The 18922-nt window shown below is 43.5% G+C and overlaps 1 protein-coding gene across 3 annotated transcripts in view; it reads left to right on the top strand.

The window, feature by feature from the left end:
- Positions 1-18922, top strand: part of MID1 (midline 1) — a 266283-nt gene that overhangs the window by 776 nt on the left and 246585 nt on the right. Inside the window, exon 1 of one of the 3 annotated variants that reach the window (XM_069761599.1) lies at positions 8482-8554. The exons of the other annotated variants lie outside the window; for them this stretch is intronic. The gene's annotated coding sequence lies outside the window, so the exon portion shown is untranslated. Of the gene's footprint in view, positions 1-8481; positions 8555-18922 lie in introns of those variants that run through there. 3 annotated transcript variants of the gene reach the window in all.

Here is an 18922-nt window from a genome sequence, read left to right as displayed (position 1 = left end):
GACCCCCCGACTACCCCAGTCCCTCAATACGCCAATCTCCGACTCCCCCCGAACCCCGACTTCCCCAGAACCCCCGACTGCCCCAGAACCCCCGACTGCCCCAGTCCCTCAATACGCCAATCTCCGACTCCCCCCGAACCCCCGACTGCCCCAGAACCCCCGACTGCCCCAGAACCCCCGACTGCCCCAGAACCCCCGACTGCCCCAGTCTCCCACTAACCCAGAACCACGACTACTCCAGTCCCTCAATACGCCAATCTCCGACCACCCCAGTCCCTGACTACCCCCGAACCCCGACTACTCGAGTCCCCGACCACCCCAGTCCATGTTAATCGGTATAGTTTCTTATTTCTGATACACATGTATGGATTATGTGCAGTGCTTTGCTTTGGCCATGTTCCTGCAGTCATATCCTGCGATATCAGATTGTTTCTAGTAAAGATGATTATTTATAGATTATAATGTCCGGCACATCCCGACTGATGGATGTAGGCTGTGAGTGAATAGCCGGTGTATGCAGGGTTAATGTGCGCTGAGATGTATATGATGAATGTCCCCATTATCAGCCATTACTAGCCGACGACTCCCCGGTGACACTGATGTTTATTTGAATGGGGAACGTGAGCGGTGCATCCATATGCAAAAGTATATTAGTTAATTAGTGGCCGGGCATTTGCCCTGTAGGAAGCCTGGCACAGCTTTTTGTGTGTGCTGCACGCTGGCTTTGATCGCTTAGGTGGTAAATAGACAAGCGGGTAACTATGGGAACCTCTGCTGTAGGTTTGTGGGAAAGGAGTGGATGCCGCCAGTGGACAATGGGCAGTTTGTTAACATATTTGTGGTGACGGATCAGCAAACTAAAGAGCGGTCTGTAGTGGGGCTGCCACTGGAAAGTTTGTTTCTGTCACTTGACAGCTCAGACTCTCTAGTAAAGAGCATTCTTGGGACGCACTGTACTGACCTCCTCGGGCGTGACAATAGCCCCCCCCCCCCGACTTCCTCGGGTGTGATAATAGCGCCCCCCGACTTCCTCAAATGTGATAATAGCGCCCCCCCGACTTCCTTGGGTGTGATAATAGCCCCCCCCCCCCCCCCGACTTCCTCAAATGTGATAATAGCCCCCCCCCCCCCCGAATTCCTTGGGTGTGATAATAGCCCCCCCCCCCCCGAATTCCTCGGGTGTGATAATGGCCCCCCGACTTTCTCAGGCGTGATAATAGCCCCCAAGAAGGGCTGTGATATCATTAGGCCAAGTAGAATGTTTTTGTGCAGTATTAGTGGGTTCCTACACGACCAGTTACTGGAAATGGGGAATATCTCCCTGTCCTAATTTTTGTTCAGCTGAGCAGCATGATGTACAGATTGTACAAAGTTCTGCGGCTTCTTATTGAGAACCAGCTGTATTTAAAGGGAACCTGTCACCGATTCATGCTCCCTGAATCAGAGACTGGTTCCTGATCTACAGACATATGTTTTACTCTGGAGGCGCTTCCATAGCAGAAACATTGCTGAAAGTGTGACCTGGGTATGAGGTGACTAGTCCTAAAGGAAGGTCCCCACCAGCTGTTCTCTGCCCACTCAGCTAGACTGACAGGTCCTCTGCTTGTGTGTATGTGATTGGTTCCCTTTAAATACCCAGAAAGTGTGAATTTTGCTCGACAGACCACAGTATTTGAATTTTAAACTATAAAGCATTATGGGATCACCATTCTATAAGACCTTTGCTTAAAATTGCATTGTTATGCTTCATGTTCCTTTTGTAGTAGTCTTTGGACTTCCTTAAAGGGAATTTGTCAGCAGGTTTTTGCTATGTAATCTGTCAGCACCATGATCAGGGACATAGACCCTGATTTCAGTGATGTATCGCTTAGTTTACTGGATGCAGCAGTAGCGATAGTCACGGTTTTCTCCGCTGCAGATGTATATAACCCCGCCCACACCACAGCTTTGTGTGTATAATGTATAGTGACAGGGAGCTGCTAATCAGTGCTGGGTGCGTGGTTGGACTAGGGGGCACGAGGCAGCTTGTCCTGTAGTGATAATATCCTGCTGATAAACACTTCTTGTACCGAAACAGCAAAACACAGCCCAGTAAGTGACACATCACTGTAATCAGGGTTTCTGCCCCTATATTATGCTACTCTCAGATTACATAGAAAAAACCTTTTGACAGATTACCGCCGATGATAAGATTCATGCTGCCTGTATGACTGGTTTATGAAAGGCTGCTTCATTGCTGCAAGATATGTTTTTTACTTTGAGACACTGCAGTTAGAGTAAGCCGGGCACTATGGACCCAACTAGTCCAATGCGGTCCCCAGCCAGCGTCTCCATGCCCCTCTCAAGTTAATTGACAGGTCTTTTCCATGTGTCTACATAGAGAGAGCCCTGTCAATCAGCTGGAGCCTGGAGACTCTGGTTTGGGACCCCATTGGAGTAGTCAGGTCTCTACTATATCCAGCTGGGTTTTATCAGTGTGTTTCCCCTGATATATCCCAGCAGTTCAGAGTCTGATTCATGCTGCCTGTCGTTTGATCCGTATGAATCTAATAATAAATAATAATATTTTATTTTTATATAGTGCTAACATATTCCGCAGCACTTTACAATTACATTATCATCGCTGTCCCCGTTGAGGCTCACGATCTAAGTTCCCTATCAGTATGTCTTTGGAATGTGGGAGGAAACCGGAGTACCCAGAGGAAACCCACGCAAACACGGAGAGAACATACAAACTCTTTGCAGATGTTGTCCTTGGTGAGAGTTGGGTTCAGGACGCCAGCGCTGCAATGCTACCCACTGAGCCACCATGCTGCCCAAATGAAAAGTTCCCTTTAAGTTTACTGTACAGGAACAGGACCCGTTCCAGCTTCACCAGAATATCCTTCTAGTCTCTGGGGCTTAAGTTGTCGCCAAAGTGCATCATTCTCCATTTGTTCCATTTTCTACAGAATCTGTCAGTGAAGTGAGTGGAAAGTTGATCAAAAATCTGATTCCATCATTTTAGATCAGTTGGATTGCGTTATAGAAGAGTGTGGACCGTGGTATGTGGTTTTCTAGAACTTCTTATTGTCTAGTGTCTTACCTGGGAAAATATTACAATTTGAGAGTCTTTTAATGGCTAAGTGAAAAGATGGTAAGAAAGTCTCTTCATCAGGCATAGCTTGCTTTGGTTACCATCTTTTCAGTTAGTCATTACAAAGTATATACCACTGAGGACTCTCAAATCTAAATATTTATTCTGTCTACTGGCTAACACGGTACCAAGATCTATTTTCCCTGTATCATTCTTGGCTGGTAACTAGAATGAAGAAGAGACAAGTCTTCTCGATTGTTCATTCAACGTGCGCACTATAGACGTGTTTCAATGAGACAATGACTTCAGATGATCTTGGCATGGTTGTGACCCCTGACGTGATAAAGCCACATAATCTCATATTATTTTAGTTGTGGACTGCTTGGGCCATCTCTAATTTACGATCTGTATCTTGAGATTGTGTGTGAGGGAGGACAGTGTTGGTGGTAACAGATTTATCAGTTGAAGTGAAGTGAGTTGGTCCTTATTAAGGTGACCTTTGGTAGAGCCATCAGTTGTGTCCAGCAGACCACCACGATTAGATAGTCACACAACTGCGAGTGTTAGGATGTCAGTACAGTGTATTTATCACATGTACACCAGTAATGTAGATTGCTTTCAGTTAGCAGCCTGTAGAGGTCAGGCTTGAAGTTTGCAGTACGCAGAATTCGGTAGTGTAATTCTTCCGTAAAGGTACCTTCACACATAACGATATTGTTAACGAGATCGTTGCTTTTTGTGACGTAGCAACGATATCGTTAATGAAATCGTTCTGTGTGACAGCGACCAACGATCAGGCCCCTGCTGGGAGATCGTTGTTCGCTGAATAAAGTCCAGAACTTAATTTCGTCGCTGGACTCCTGCTGACATCGCTGGATCGGCGTGTGTGACACCGATCCAGCGATGTCTTCACTGGTAACCAGGGTAAACATCGGGTAACTAAGCGCAGGGCCGCGCTTAGTAACCCGATGTTTACCCTGGTTACCATCCTAAAAGTAAAAAACAAACAAACACTACATACTTACCTACAGCCGTCTGTCCTCCAGCGCTGTGCTCTGCACTCCTCCTGTACTGGCTGTGAGCACAGCGGCCGGAAAGCAGAGCGGTGACTACAGCCGTCTGTCCTCCAGCGCTGTGCTCTGCACTCCTCCTGTACTGGCTGTGAGCACAGCGGCCGGAAAGCAGAGCAGTGACGTCACCGCTCTGCTTTCCGGCCGCTGTGCTCACAGCCAGTACAGGAGGAGTGCAGAGCACAGCGCTGGAGGACAGACGGCTGTAGGTAATTATGTAGTGTTTGTTTGTTTGTTTTTTACTTTTAGGATGGTAACCAGGGTAAACATCGGGTTACTAAGCGCGGCCCTGCGCTTAGTTACCCGATGTTTACCCTGGTTACCGGCATCGTTGGTCGCTGGAGAGCTGTCTGTGTGACAGCTCTCCAGCGACCAAACAGCGACGCTGCAGCGATCCGGATCGTTGTCGGTATCGCTGCAGCGTCGCTTAATGTGAAGGGGCCTTTAGTATAGGCCCAGACATTATTGTGCTGATAACGACAATATTATATGGTCTCGTGAACAATAGAGAATGGAGGCAGACACTGGAAGAGTTTCCACGTATATCATTTCTTTACCTGTAAAGTGATTGTAAAACATTGTCCTCCTTTATTACATATTTATGAATGAAAACGTTTTTTTTCTTTTCATTCTTTGACCAATATAATATATTATGGGACATATGTAGTACATAAAACCCATATGGAAAGGTATCCGCAATAATATAATTATAGTGACACATTACCGTATTACCAGTGAGTAGAGAGGAATAGGCCACTCCGACACATGGCTGGCACAGCTAATCTCCGGTAAGAGGACGATACTGGGCATGTTGACCCAACGTACTTGCTTTTCAAATTGTTGTTGGCCGTCATTGATCTGTAGGTGAGATCGTTACCTTAGCTTCTTCTGTTTTTTTTTTTTTTTTTTTTTTTTTATATATAATACTGGATGAGAACTGAACATGTGAACAGCCTTACTTTAAAAAAACAAAAACAAAATTGTACGGTAAATGGATCCATTAAACGTTATGCTTCATTGTGATATCGGTCTTAAAAAATGGACAATACACAGATGAGAAAAACGGATGTGTCACAGATTTGGGAAGGTCAAAAGAGTCACCACACAGGAAGTCTCAGCACTTAATTTGTCGTCTTCTGGGTCATGAAAAATTGATTACTATTCTTAAAGGGAACCTGTCACGCCCAAAATGGAAGTTGAGCTAAGCCCACCGGCATCAGGGGCTTATCTACAGCATTCTGGAGAAAAAGATGTTAGATTATACTCACCCAGGGGCGGTCCCGCTGCGGTCCGGTCCGATGGGTGTCGCGGTCTGGTTCGGGGCCTCCCATCTTCTTACAATGACGTCCTCTTCTTGTCTTCACGCTGTGGCTCCTGTGCAGGTGTACTTTGTCTGCCCTGTTGAGGGCAGAGCAAAGTACTGCAGTGCGCAGGCGCTGGGAAAGGTCAGAGAGGCCCTGCGCACTGCAGTACTTTACTCTGCCCTCCGCAGGGCAAACAAAGCACGACTGCGCCGGAGCCGCGGCAGGAAGACAAGAAGAGGACGTCATCGTAAGAAGATGGGAGGCGCCGGACCGCGACGCCCATTGGATTGGACCGCACGCCCAGGTGAGTATAATATAACCTGTTTTTCTCATCTGTCAGGTTACATCGGGGGCTTATCTACAGCATTCCAGAATGCTGTAGATAAGCCCCTGATGCCGATGGGCTTAGCTCAACTTCCATTTTGGGGGTGACAGGTTCCCTTTAATAGCAGAGCATATTTTGCTTCTAACCACAATATACCGTACTTACCTATAGGCTCCTTTACTTCAGTCACCGTCACCATCGCATACTTCTCCTTCCCCCTTGACTTGGGCATGCCCTCCAATCACTTGACTATCCGCGAGGGCTTCCTGAATGGTAGAGTGTAGAATTTTGACCACCGATAAGAACATTTATGGGAAAATTCAGGTTAGGAGGCGAGATTCTGTCCAGTGCTTATGTGAAGAGCTCTGACCGATGACAGATTCCTTTTAGTATAGGGTTGGAGTTAGCTGAGTAAACTGCGCGTCTGTCAGCCGGACACAGGGGCTTTGTTATTTTTATTTCTGGCTGTTTGAGGAGGTGCTAGAGATTAGTAGTAATGCCTAAAAGAGAATGAAAAGAATGAAGCCACCCAGCAATGAGCCAGCTCCCAGGCTGGTTTCTGTAAAACCACAAAGGTGACCTGCAACTACTCTCTGGTGGAAGGAAAGCCGGGCCTGGGGCTTCAGACAAACCTACATAAAGCAGCAATGTTCACTTACCTAATGTTTGCTAGGATTAGGCTCTAGTAGCTGGGCTGTAGAGGTTTGCTTTTATCTCATAAATTTATGAACAATAACTAACATTCCTCGGCCGCTTATCAGTTTATTGTGCCCTTTATATTACATTTTACTGGCTGGTGGCCTGACCGTAATAGGTGGTGAGAGAGGTCACATTAGACTTAATTCTATAAGGCTCACAGCAGCGTATTTTCTCTCATCTGAGAATATGATAATCACACTCCGATCAGAGTTTCATCATATTGTGATCCGATTTTCTCAGATGAGGAGAAGAACAACTTAAAATTCCCCATTGTGTCAGTCCATAGAAATCGATTGCACTAAGATGACATCTGGTTTTCACAGACTCATTTACTAGCATGGCCGAGTGCGATCCGATAATCAGATCCAACCCTTGCATAACGGTGCTGTGCTCAGCACTGTAGAATAGCTGGACTTAAAATGAGCATTATTTATTATCAGGAACATTCATTCTGGTTTAGATTTTTAAAATAGGTACACCAGGCTCTTCAGGTCTAAGAGATATATTTACATTAAACCTATCAATTGGATAGGTTGGATAGGTTGCTTCTCCTCCTGCATGCTCGCTTTGGTTTGTCAGTGATGCTGATGTGGGCATGATACCAGCAAACAGCGGAAATGAGTGACACCAGATGACTGCAGTAACAATAGGATACATCATTATATACATTATTAGGAGCCTGATGAAGTGCTTCTAATACTTTACAGGGGTAAATCCTCTACCAGATTCAGGTCTCCTTCACACGTCCGTATAGAACAGGTACATGAAAAAACGTTACCGGTGTCCTCTTTGTGTCCGTTTTTACCATCAGTATTTTTCCAGTATGGACAAAGAATGAAATAAATTACAAAGTTGTCATTTCTTTGCAATATTAAACACCTACCAAACTCGGATTGTACACGGATGTTGTCCGTGAGGTGTTTGTGTTTTTCATGGACCCATAAACTTGTAATTGGCCCTTGTCATCTGTGCTGCCGGAAAAAACTGACTTTTCTCCATGTGTTTTGCATGGACACACACAGACATGTGCATAGCCCCATAAGCTATGAGTATGTGTGGCATCTGTGAAAAAAGCAGATACCACAAGTACTGGAGACAGACGTGTGAAGGAGGACTTGGACAACCCCCTTCTCATAGCACACGCTTGGCCCCTATGAAATAAAGAAAAGTCTATACTCGCCTCCCATCCCGACGCCTTCCCCGTGGTGTCTTCCTTTGCTCTCCCTGGTGCTACCATATAGTGTTGTGACACGTGACCCTGGCACCCAATCAGCTCTGTCTTCACTGTTCCCACCGTGTCGAAATGAAGAGGATGTCTGGGCTGCAGTTGATCCCTGACTTCCTCTTCATGCTTAATTCGACAGAAGGCGGGGACAGTGACGCAGTGCTGATTGGACGCCGGTGTCACGTGTCACAACTGCACATGATTGCCTGGGAGATCAAGTGCCGAAATCGTGGGAACGGCGCCAGCACAGGAAGTGAGTATAGGCTTTTTTATTTTATGAAGGCCAAGCGTGGGTTATCAAAAGTGGTTGTCCTAATATTGGACAACCTCGTTAAATAGAGCCTTATAATTTTTGTATGAACTGTATATGTATGCAAAATAGATACATTTTATGTTTTTTCTTAACTAATTACTTGTTTCAAACCTGCTTCTGGGTTTTTCACATTTCTCATCACTCCACTGAAGCTTCCCTAAATAAAGTCACCAATGACCTACTAACTGCCAAAGCCAAGTGACACTACTCTGTCCTCCTCCTCCTGAACCTGTCCTTTGACTGTTGTTTTCAAATATTGGGAACATATTTCCCCATGCGTAGATAAACTAGAATAGTGTTTAGAAGCCACCCTAAAATATAGTTTGTGATAATCTGATATATTATTGGGATAACATTTGCTGACGCCAACACTGCTTCCAGGAAGGAGCCAGTCCCGATCCTGCCCACCCTCTATAAGGTAGGGCACTTGGCATAGTTGCTCCTTGAGACTAGGATAAGATGCTGAGGACAAGCAAGGAAGAGAAGTAGCCTGACAAAGGCTAAAACATCAAGTCTAAAGTGTTTTTATTTCTTTTCTTGGGGTAAGTGCTGCTAATTGTTTCAGTTCACAGGACCCGCTGAACCAGTTTATGTAGCCTCATGAAGTGTGGCTACAAGAGGAGACATCCGTTGTAAATTATGATGCCGGCCCAGAGCAAATGTTAGTTAGCTGTAATGACTTGAGGTTCCATTTCAAAGCAAATTGACAACTGTGATTTGTGAGTCACACTGCAGTGGAGGTGAAGCCCTCACCCCAAGTCGTAAAACGCCTGATGTTCAAAGAGCGGCCTTGTGTACAATGCATATTTTCTGTCATGTTAGAATGTAAATACGCTGATTTAGGAAGCTTTGCTGTTCTTTTGACTTCATTAGTTGTAGTTAAGTGTGACATTGCAGGCAGGTCTAATGTTGGAAATAGGATTGACTATAATCATTGGATTGCCCTCAGTAAGGCCAAGTTCAGGCGACTGTATTTTCGATCGAGTGTTGTCCATTAAAAAAACCTTTTCAGTGGAGACAAGGTTTTTTTTTTTTTTTTTTTTATTTAAATTTTTGTTTTTCACTGACCGAATGTGCATACGAAAAATAGAAATATGTCAGATTAGACTTGCCCATTCAAGTCTGTGTGAGTGCGATGAAAATCGGATTCCACACGGTGCTGATTTTTACATGTACATTGCAATTCTGTAGCATGGGAAACTGTATTTGATCTTGTCTGCTGTATAAAAACGGATAGCGCCTTGCATACCAATGACAAATGAGAATAAAATCGTCCCGCTTTTCTGGTTGAAAGTTGGACTTTTTTTTAAAGTTCATGTGAATTTAACACTACTGAGAGCAATCGATTGTTTTCAACTGTAGAACATGGTACAGATTTTTTTTTTTTCTTCTTACTTTTAATAGTACCATAATTACGTTTTCGTTTTTCATAGCAATTATGTGATTTATACCTTTACTGTGGAATTAATGCAGTTGTTTTCTTTATTATTACAAGTAATGAACTGTTTTTGCTCTTATTTTCATTCCAGAAGTTTCAACATTTTTAACATTTAATTTAACAATTAAAACCTTGGGCGGGCTTTTTTTTCTTTCATTTTGATTACCGTAATTCTGAACATGCACGGATAAGGCGTTTTCCAACCATGCTCATGTGCTAACAGAGTACCTTCGGTGTGCTTATATAATATGTTTGAGTCTCCGCGCCTGCATGTCTCGTGGTTGTCTCTCAAATAAAGTTCATTTTCTCCCTGCAGCATTCGGCTAAGTCAAAGCGCCGAGCAGGTTAGTAACACTATTTACTTACAGATTAATCCCATATCTGCAGGTTAGTAGCATTTTTTTTCTGATGACAGGTTCCCTTTAAAGCATCACTCCATCATTTTTTTTTTTTTTTTTTTTAAAGTTTCAGCACAGGAGTGGTGCCACTGATATAAGTTCTCTGCTGTTAGTCTTATACTCGCCATCCGCTGTCTTCAGCTTTTCTCAGCGCCACTCTGGTCCCCTTATGTCATCTTGTGACCTCAAGGATAACGGTCAAAGCTCATAATGTAAGTATGAGAGTCATGTTCTGGCTCTCGTAGACGTACATTGAGTTGTCACTTCCAGATCGACTAGCAAACACTGGATCAATCCAATCCAGCAGGTCACAACTTCCAGAAAACCAACTGGAGCAAACCCATTCTCCAGAGCTAATTCTCCGATTGGCATGGCGGAAAAGAGTCTCTAAACTTCTATTGTGTTCTTTTCCCCAGGCTTGTTTTAGTAGGAAACTCAAAGCAAACACATATCTCACAATGTAGACTTTAATACAATGGAAATTCGTGGGCCATGCTGGTTTGTGGCCTATAGTTGTATCTGTTATCATAGGGATAGTCTGAATAGTGTTAAGGCTCATTCAGATGTCCGTGCAATGTACGGATTAGCTTGAAGCTGTCACTCTCGGGATGGGAGAGTCACGGCCAGTTCATCTATTAGTGGTCCGTGCTTGGACCAGTTGTCCCAGATCTCTGATTGAGCCCTTATATGCCTTATTATAAGTGATCCATGTCTGCAGCCCATAATTCTGATATGAGACATCTGCAGTCACTGTAAATTGTAAAATAATGATAATTACAGTCAAAATAATTTGCATACAATTCTTCAATTTCAAAATATCACTGACTCCTTAATTTTTTATCAAAGACTGAACAAAAAGTGCCCTATTTTTACTGACTGTCCTGAAATTTCTGGACGGTGCGCAACCCTGCAAATGCTAAGTAGGCTTTGTCTTAATACAGGCGGCCTGATTTTTCTTGTGCAGGGTTTCTCATCAATCTGTGCCCATCGTTCTAATATTCTGATGAGCCAACATAAACCTTTAGGAGCTCTTATGACCTACAGTGCCATCTGCCATCCATCTTAGGGCTCTGCATACTAACACTGCCTGGCTTTCATCATGTAATGCTTATTTAAACATGAAAGTCGCTAAATCCTCTTAGCTGAAGTGGCGAGCATAAATTGTACAAGCTACATTAAGGCTTTAGCTGAACGTTACTTTTCATAATGATTTCATATCGGCGAGAGAAAGCATTTTTCTTTACATCTGTGAAATGCATGTTGGCTTTGATGGATACCGCCTCACTGTTCCTGCTACATTTTAATTTCCTTACAAAATACCATGGGCACAACGTGTCAGGTTTGGCGCCAGAATTGTTTTCTGTTTCCCATAAAACACTGTGCCTAAAAGTGACGGGGAAATGTCCTAAAATCACGTGCAGCGCTTGGAAAGTCACCAAAACATACATATGATTTACCAACAATGAGTCATGATCACGAAGGCTCGTTTCATGCACAGTTGCTATCTCGGCAGAAAACGGGCAGTAATCTCACTTTTCTTTTCTAGGTCTGCATAGTATATAAAAGACAAATGTTGAGTGGGTTTGTCTGGGCTTGGGACAAATGTCTGCCGTCAATGGTAGTGCAGCATTCCCGGTGTGAGCTGGTGATCGCATGACCACATGTATGAGAATTTTTCTTCTATTGAGCGAAGTGTCGGAGTATAGTCGGCCCATGACCAATATTATGCCAATACTACATGCGGTCACGTGACTGCCTTCCCGTAACTGGGAGCTCAGGGGAATCAAAATGCTGCCATAATTTATTTTTTTCATTAACGGCCAACTTGCCACCAGATTCAGGTGACGTCTTTAGGATACAAATTGACATTGTGTTGTCCAGCCCAAATCGGTGGTACCACCATAAACTGCCAGTCATAATGCATTGCAAAGAATGACTTTAGACACTTGACGCCATCACTGACCCTCATGTGCATTTGAGTCAATGACTTGCTAAGGAGAGTCCTTTTTCGGCTGAATTTTCTTGTTTGGAAGTTTAGGTAATGGTGGGTTTGTAGAAACAGATTTCTATTTAATACGATTGCACAGGCCCCTTATTGTCAGCACATCTGTTTGCCCCCCAAAACAACCTGACTAGACTACTAATGAGGGTTTGGCTTGTTTGTTGGCTGATTGCTGCCATGTTTGCACAGGCCAATTCCCGGCCATGAGCGTTCTTATGAATGTTTGTTTAGCCGATTATTGGCTGGTGCAGAGGGGCCTTTAGAGGTTCATATCTGCTGCTCATATGTATCTGTGATGGCTTCTGAGGCACAAATACCTTAAATAAACAAAGCAATGCCGTCCGTCACAGTCGTCGGTCTCAGGGCGCCACTCCTCTAAGTCTACGTCATAGTTGCGGGCATGTTTAGGTTTCAGTGGAAATGCTCAGCATCTCCGTAATTTTTAAAGAAGCGGTAAAGCTGGTTCTGTCCTGAACACAATGATACCTCTAGGATCTGACATGGTTGGATTGCATTAAAGAGTTAAAATGTGTAAACTAATCCCATGTACAACAATTATAAGAAAAATGTGGTTGTGGATTTTATTATAGACGTCATCAACATATACCCTGTCGCTAGTGACCTGTGACTGGGGAACAGTGTTAGGCGGTCAGTGGCGAATTGCAATGGGATGTTTTCTTACTAACCCAGGGAGCGTGTCAGCAGACCAACGACGGCCTAAAGATTCTGCTGTGTGCAGAGAAAGAGGCTGCCGAAGGATTTCCAGTGCCGCAGGCGATATCATCGATATAAAATATGTCTTGTGATATTGCTGGGTGTATCTGAGCTTTACTGCTGTCGGGAGGCCGCATACAGGCTGCATAATGGATGACTATTGTAAGCCTGGTCCCCTTCAGCCTCGGTGTACTTTTCCAACTGTTCTAGGTTATTTGCATGATGTTGATCTTGTGGTGAGACTTTCAGGAGTCCACTTGTCAAGAACCTCTTTGTGCCGTGCTGAGTTATTGAATCAATCAGTAGTGAATTACTTAAGAATTTATACAATCTGCAAAGTGCATCTGGAATCCAATGAAAGCAGGAAGAATTTGGGTGAATAATAAGTCATAGGATTAATATCCACAATTGTTCTCAAGCATTTCACTAGTCAGAGTAAGTATGACGTCCACCTGAATCCAGCTCTACAGCATCATTTTCACATTGAAGACCATTATACATACCATTGTGTTATGAGGTAATTCTGACTACTGGACACCAGAAGATCCAGCTGTGTCCCACCGATCACTGACAGGAGTCTGGGGGGCTAGGGTTGCACAATGAAATGCTGCTTTCCTAGTACCTTGGCATAGAAGAAATGGCCTTTTCACCATTGACTCATGCACCCATATCAGATGATTGGCCGATATTAAGGGCCTATGCAGACGAGCACAAAAATCGGATGTATCTTGCCCTTGTTATTCAAGAGTGCGGTTTTTATATGAATGATTTTTTTTCTTAGTTCAAATGTCTGTGAGAGAAAAATCGCAGCATGGACGACTTTCATCTGAGTCTCGGAGGAGACTCATGCATACAACTCTTTGGGTGCGAGAAAAATGTTGGATTCCACACTGAACATCAGTGACAACCAATTTTTTTTTTTTTTTTTAACGGCGAGATTTCTGTTATAAACCTACGAAACCGTATGTGATCATGTACGTGTTTTTAACCCCTTCACTTTGCGACTTTCCATTTTTGGACTTTCGTTTTGCTCCCCTTCTTCCCAGAGACATAACTTTTTTTCTTTTTCTGTCAATATGGCCATATGAGGGCTTGTTTTTTGCAGGACAAGTTATACTTTTGAATGATGCCATTGATTTTACCAAATAGTGCACTGAAAAACAGGAAAAAAAATCTCAAGTGCTGTGAAATTGCACAAAAGGTATAATTCCACAATTGTTTTGAGTTTTTTTTTTTTTATATACCATGTTCATTAAATGCTAAATCTGACCTAGTAATATGATTCTCCAGGTCAATACAAGTGCGCAGATACCAAGAATGTATAGGTTCTTCATTTACGTAGTGAAAAAAAAAAATCCAAAGTTTGGAAGAAAAAAAAATTTGCTCTCCATTTTTTGAGACCCGCAGCATCTCATTTTTTGGTGATTTGGTGCTGTCAGTTTTTTTTTTTTTTTTTTTTGTTGTACCCCTAGCTGACGTTTTTATTGCTACTACTTTGGAGTAGATACAATGTTTGCACCCGTTATTTCATTTTATTGCAATGTTGTGGCGGCTAAAAAAAATAATTCTGGTGTTTCAATTTTTTTCCTTGTTCCCCTGTTTATCGATCTGATTTACTTTATAATTTTATATATCAGACATTTTTGAATGCAGAGATACCAAATATGTGTATTTTTTTTATTATTATTCTGTTTTATTTTCAATGGTGTAAAAATGGGGTGGTTTGAAATTTTTTTTTTTTTTTTTTGTTATGTTTTTAACCTTTTTTTTTTTTTTTTCTTACTTGCTTAAATAGTCTCCATAGGAGACTTGAAGCTGCCATTATCCGATCGCCGGTGCTACTCATATCAGGTCTTAGGATCAGCAGCTGTCATGTGCGGGGAAAGATGCGGGCTCAGCGTCGGAGCCCTCCTGAAAGACTTGGACACTACTTTTAACGTACCTATACATCCAGGGGGGTGAAGGGGTTAATGTACTTGTAGGAGACCGGATCGCACATGGATGTAAAAAATGGACACAATGATGGCACATGAATGAAAATCTGTTGAGAATTGGAAAAAAAAATCGTCTAGAGTTTTCTGGATGAAACTCTATATTTTGATTATTGGTCAGAAAAGACCAAAGATCCATTTCTGTTTGAGCACTTTCCAAACTGCAATACCTAACCAAATGTTCTTAGTTAATGAAAAGTGACATTCTTTTAGGTTGGGGTCAGAGGGGCTTATGGAGAATCATCTGAGCTCTATCCTGGAAACTCGACTGATTTTCAGCCATATTGTCATCCATTTTCCATTTTTATATTTCAACTTTTTAAAATGTAGATGATTAAATACAATTTGCTTTGTTACTAATGGCAATGCGTCCATAAACATTGCATGCTACACATATGATCTGTACGGGATCCGTTTATTTTTTTCCACAAACATGTATAGGTGATGCTCATCCAATACTTGGATATTCTTTTCACACTTGGTCTGTATGAAGAATTGTCATCAGCACGGTGGCTCAGTGGTTAGCACGGTGGCTCAGTGGTTAGCACTGTATGGTGGCTCAGTGGTTAGCACTGTATGGTGGCTCAGTGGTTAGCACTGTATGGTGGCTCAGTGGTTAGCACTGTATGGTGGCTCAGTGGTTAGCACTGTATGGTGGCTCAGTGGTTAGCACTGTATGGTGGCTCAGTGGTTAGCACTGCAGCCTTGCAGCGCTGGCGTCCTGGGTTCGTTCAAATCCCACCAAGGACAACATCTTCTAGGAGTTTGTATGTTCGGTTTCTTCCCACACTCCAAAGGTATTCTCATAGGGAACTCATATTGTGCGCCCCATTGGGGACAGCTATGATAATGTATGTAAAGCGCTGCGGAATAAGATAGCGCTATATAACCAAAGCATAATAAATAATATCGTATTGTTACGTTGGTCGGTGTGCGTTCCGATCTTTACACGGATAGCACTCATCTGTATAATACAAAGGTTGCATTTTGTGATAACAACAGACAGATAGGTAGTAGGGAAGATTATTCTATAGGAAAGCATTAGGGCCCCAAATTCCAGGAGCATGAACACTGCAGTGCTTTTACACCCTGTAGTGTGATATTTGTACATGGTGGCACTAATCCTTGGTATCTCCACGCATTGGGCAGGAGCCCAATTACAGCATGTTTTTGGGTCAGAGTCTTACTGCGTTGTGATGAAGTGCAGAATAATATTAGTTTAGGCGGCAAGGAAACACTGAACATAGCATATGCCCTGCTGAAACAAATTAAGCGGTATGTTTTTAGCAGCTGTCATCAAACACACATCATGTGTATTGCAGTATATTTATTTTGCCATTCTTGACGGTTTATTTTTTTAATCTCGGCTCCCACATATATAGACTGAGGTTCTCACATTTCCTTGTAAATGCCAAGCCCCGCTATCCCATTATGTTCCTCTCCTGTATGCCTATTAAATTACTGCCAGCGCATAAGACTTCCAGATCTGTGGCAGTCTGAATGTGAATGCAGCGTATGCCGTCACCAAGAAGCCGTCTTGTGGCCCTTTTTGGCACCCAATAGCTCCTTTCTACGCTGGTATCAGATAGCAGAATGGCCTATTGTGGGGCTAATGCGCCCGGCTATTAGAATGCTATATAACTATTATGCATGGACACAGGGGAACAAACATGGTGCTGCTTGGGATCCCACACACATTTCTATGATTCCTTTGACAAGAGAGGTCAGAAAGCTCCACATCTGTGGTTTGGGAGGTGTGGTACGGCGCAGGTTATTGATGGATGTGACAGTCGCTGGTGTCCTATAACAGGGTGCTCATTGAGTGAAGCACAGTAACTGGGTCAGGGGGCAGACGTATGTCATATCCTCCAGTACCCGTATCCGCACATGGTCAGTATACTTTTCTTTCTATATCATGAATATATTAAAACAGTAGCTATGTTGTGGTGACTATGACTATAAAGGATTATTATGGCTTTTAAGCAATTCTGTCTGCAGGGTTTTGAAACGTAATCTGTAAACTGCATGAGGTAGGGACAGAGACCCTGATTCCAGTGATGTGTTACTTACCGTAGTTTAATGGGTGCAACAATCTATATACATAATTGTCTAAGGGGTACTTCCGTCTGTCTGTCTGTCCTTCTGTCACGGATATTCATTGGTGGTGGCCTCTGTCTATCATGGAAATCCAAGTCGCTGATTGGTCGCCGCAAAACAGCCACGACCAATCAGCGACGGGCACAGTCCGGAAGAAAATGGCCGCTCTATACTCCCCGCAGTCAGTGGCCGGCGCTCCGCTCCCCGCAGTCAGTGTCCCCGGCGCTCCGCTCCATACTCCCCTCCGGTCACCGCTAACACAGGGTTAATGCCGGCGGTAACGCATTCAGTTACTGCCGCTATTAACCCTGTGTGTCCCCAACCTTTTACTATTGATGCTGCCTATGCGGCATCAATAGTAAAAGAAAGTAATGTTAAAAATAATAAAAAAACAAAAAACCTGCTATACTCACCCTCCGTTGTCCGCTCAGCCGCTCGCGCCTGCTGCCATCTTCCTTTCCCAGCGATGCTTTGCGAAATTACCCATAAGACCTAGCGGTCTCGCGAGACCGCTAAGTCATATGGGTAATTTCGCATAGCATCCTGGGAACGCAAGATGGCGGCAGCCGCGCGCCCATCTGCACAGCGCCGTTGGATCCCAGGAAGCGGAGAGACGGGACGCTGAGGAGCAGCGACCAGAATGGTGAGTATGTTCAACTACAAGGGGCCCTCGGATCGTTAGGTGAGTATGTTTATTTTTTATTTTTTTTAACCTGACATACGTGGCTCGGTAATATAGTACGTCACTGGGCAATATCCTACGTGGCTCTGCTGTATACTGCAAGGCTGGGCAATATACTACGTTGCTCTGTGCTGTATACTACGTGGCTGGGCAATATACTACGTCATTGGGCAATATACTACGTGGCTCTGTGCTGTATACTACGTGGCTGGACAATATACTACCTCGCTGTGCTATAAACTACGTGACTCTGTGTTATATACTACGTGGCTGTGCAATATACTACGTGGCTGTGCAATATACTACGTGGCTGTGCAATATACTACGTGGCTGGGCAATATACTACGTGGCTGGGCAATATACTACGTGGCTGGGCAATATACTACGTGGCTGGGCAATATACTACGTGGACATGCATATTCTAGAATACCTGATGCGTTAGAATCGGGCCACCATCTAGTCTATCTATAATCATCTAAGGGTCACTTTCGTCTGTTTGTCTGTCACGGAAATCCTGCGTTGCTGATTGGTCACTGCCCCCTCCCTACTTCCCTCCAGTCAATGCCCCCATAGTGGTTTAGCAGTCCGTTAACACCGCTATTAACCCTGTGTGACCAACTTTTTACTATTGATGCTGCTTATGCAGCATCAATAGTAAAAAAGATCTAATGTTAAAAATAATTTAAAAAAATAAAAAATCATTGTATTCTCACCTTCTGGCGCCTTTCCCGCTCCTCGCGACACTCTGATCCCAAGAAACCATTGCGGCAATGACCGGAAATGACGTAGCGGTCTAGGGAGACCGCATCATCATCATGTGTTATTGCCGCAATGCATTACTGGGAACGGAGCATCGCGAGGAGCATTGCTAAAGACCTGGGCTGCATCCAGGGGCCGCCAAAAGGTGAGTATATAACTATTTTTTTTAATTCTTTTTTTTAACAGGGATATGGTGCCCGCATTGCTATATACTGCGTGGCCTGTGTTATATACTGCGTGGCCTGTGTTATATACTGCGTGGCCTGTGTTATATACTGCGTGGCCTGTGTTATATACTGCGTGGCCTGTGTTATATACTGCGTGGCCTGCGCTATATACTGCGTGGGCTGTGGTATATAATACTATACACTTTCTAGAATACCCGATGCGTTAGAATCGGGCCACCATCTAGTTATGATAGAATCACAGTTTTTTTCTATTACAGATTTAGGAGAGCTTGGAGTGTTGAGCCATGTATAACCTCATCCTCACCACTTATTGGCAGTTGTCTGTGTATGCTTGTTCTGTCTCCATACACGTTGATACGGTGTGTGATCCAACATACAGCATAAACCACTTCTGTCCTCCAAATAAGTAGACTGTTCTCTGTAGTCTAACTTGTTTATTGGTAAACAGGTATTGCAAATGCGGTAAAACTATAAGAATACAAATGACATAAGTATTTGGCCAAATAATAGCACAGCTGACACTTTACAACTAACAGAGAAAGTATACAGTATGATGCAACTTGTGTATATAACTACTGTACATGCAGTAAGTCTCTGATAATACATTTCCTATGTACTGGCTGCCATACAGTAAATCTCAT

Source organism: Ranitomeya imitator, chromosome 3 (assembly GCF_032444005.1).
Source record: "Ranitomeya imitator isolate aRanImi1 chromosome 3, aRanImi1.pri, whole genome shotgun sequence".
NCBI lineage: Eukaryota > Metazoa > Chordata > Amphibia > Anura > Dendrobatidae > Ranitomeya > Ranitomeya imitator.
Note: the sequence above shows the minus strand (reverse complement) of the source record. Positions and strands in the feature narration are given on the sequence as shown.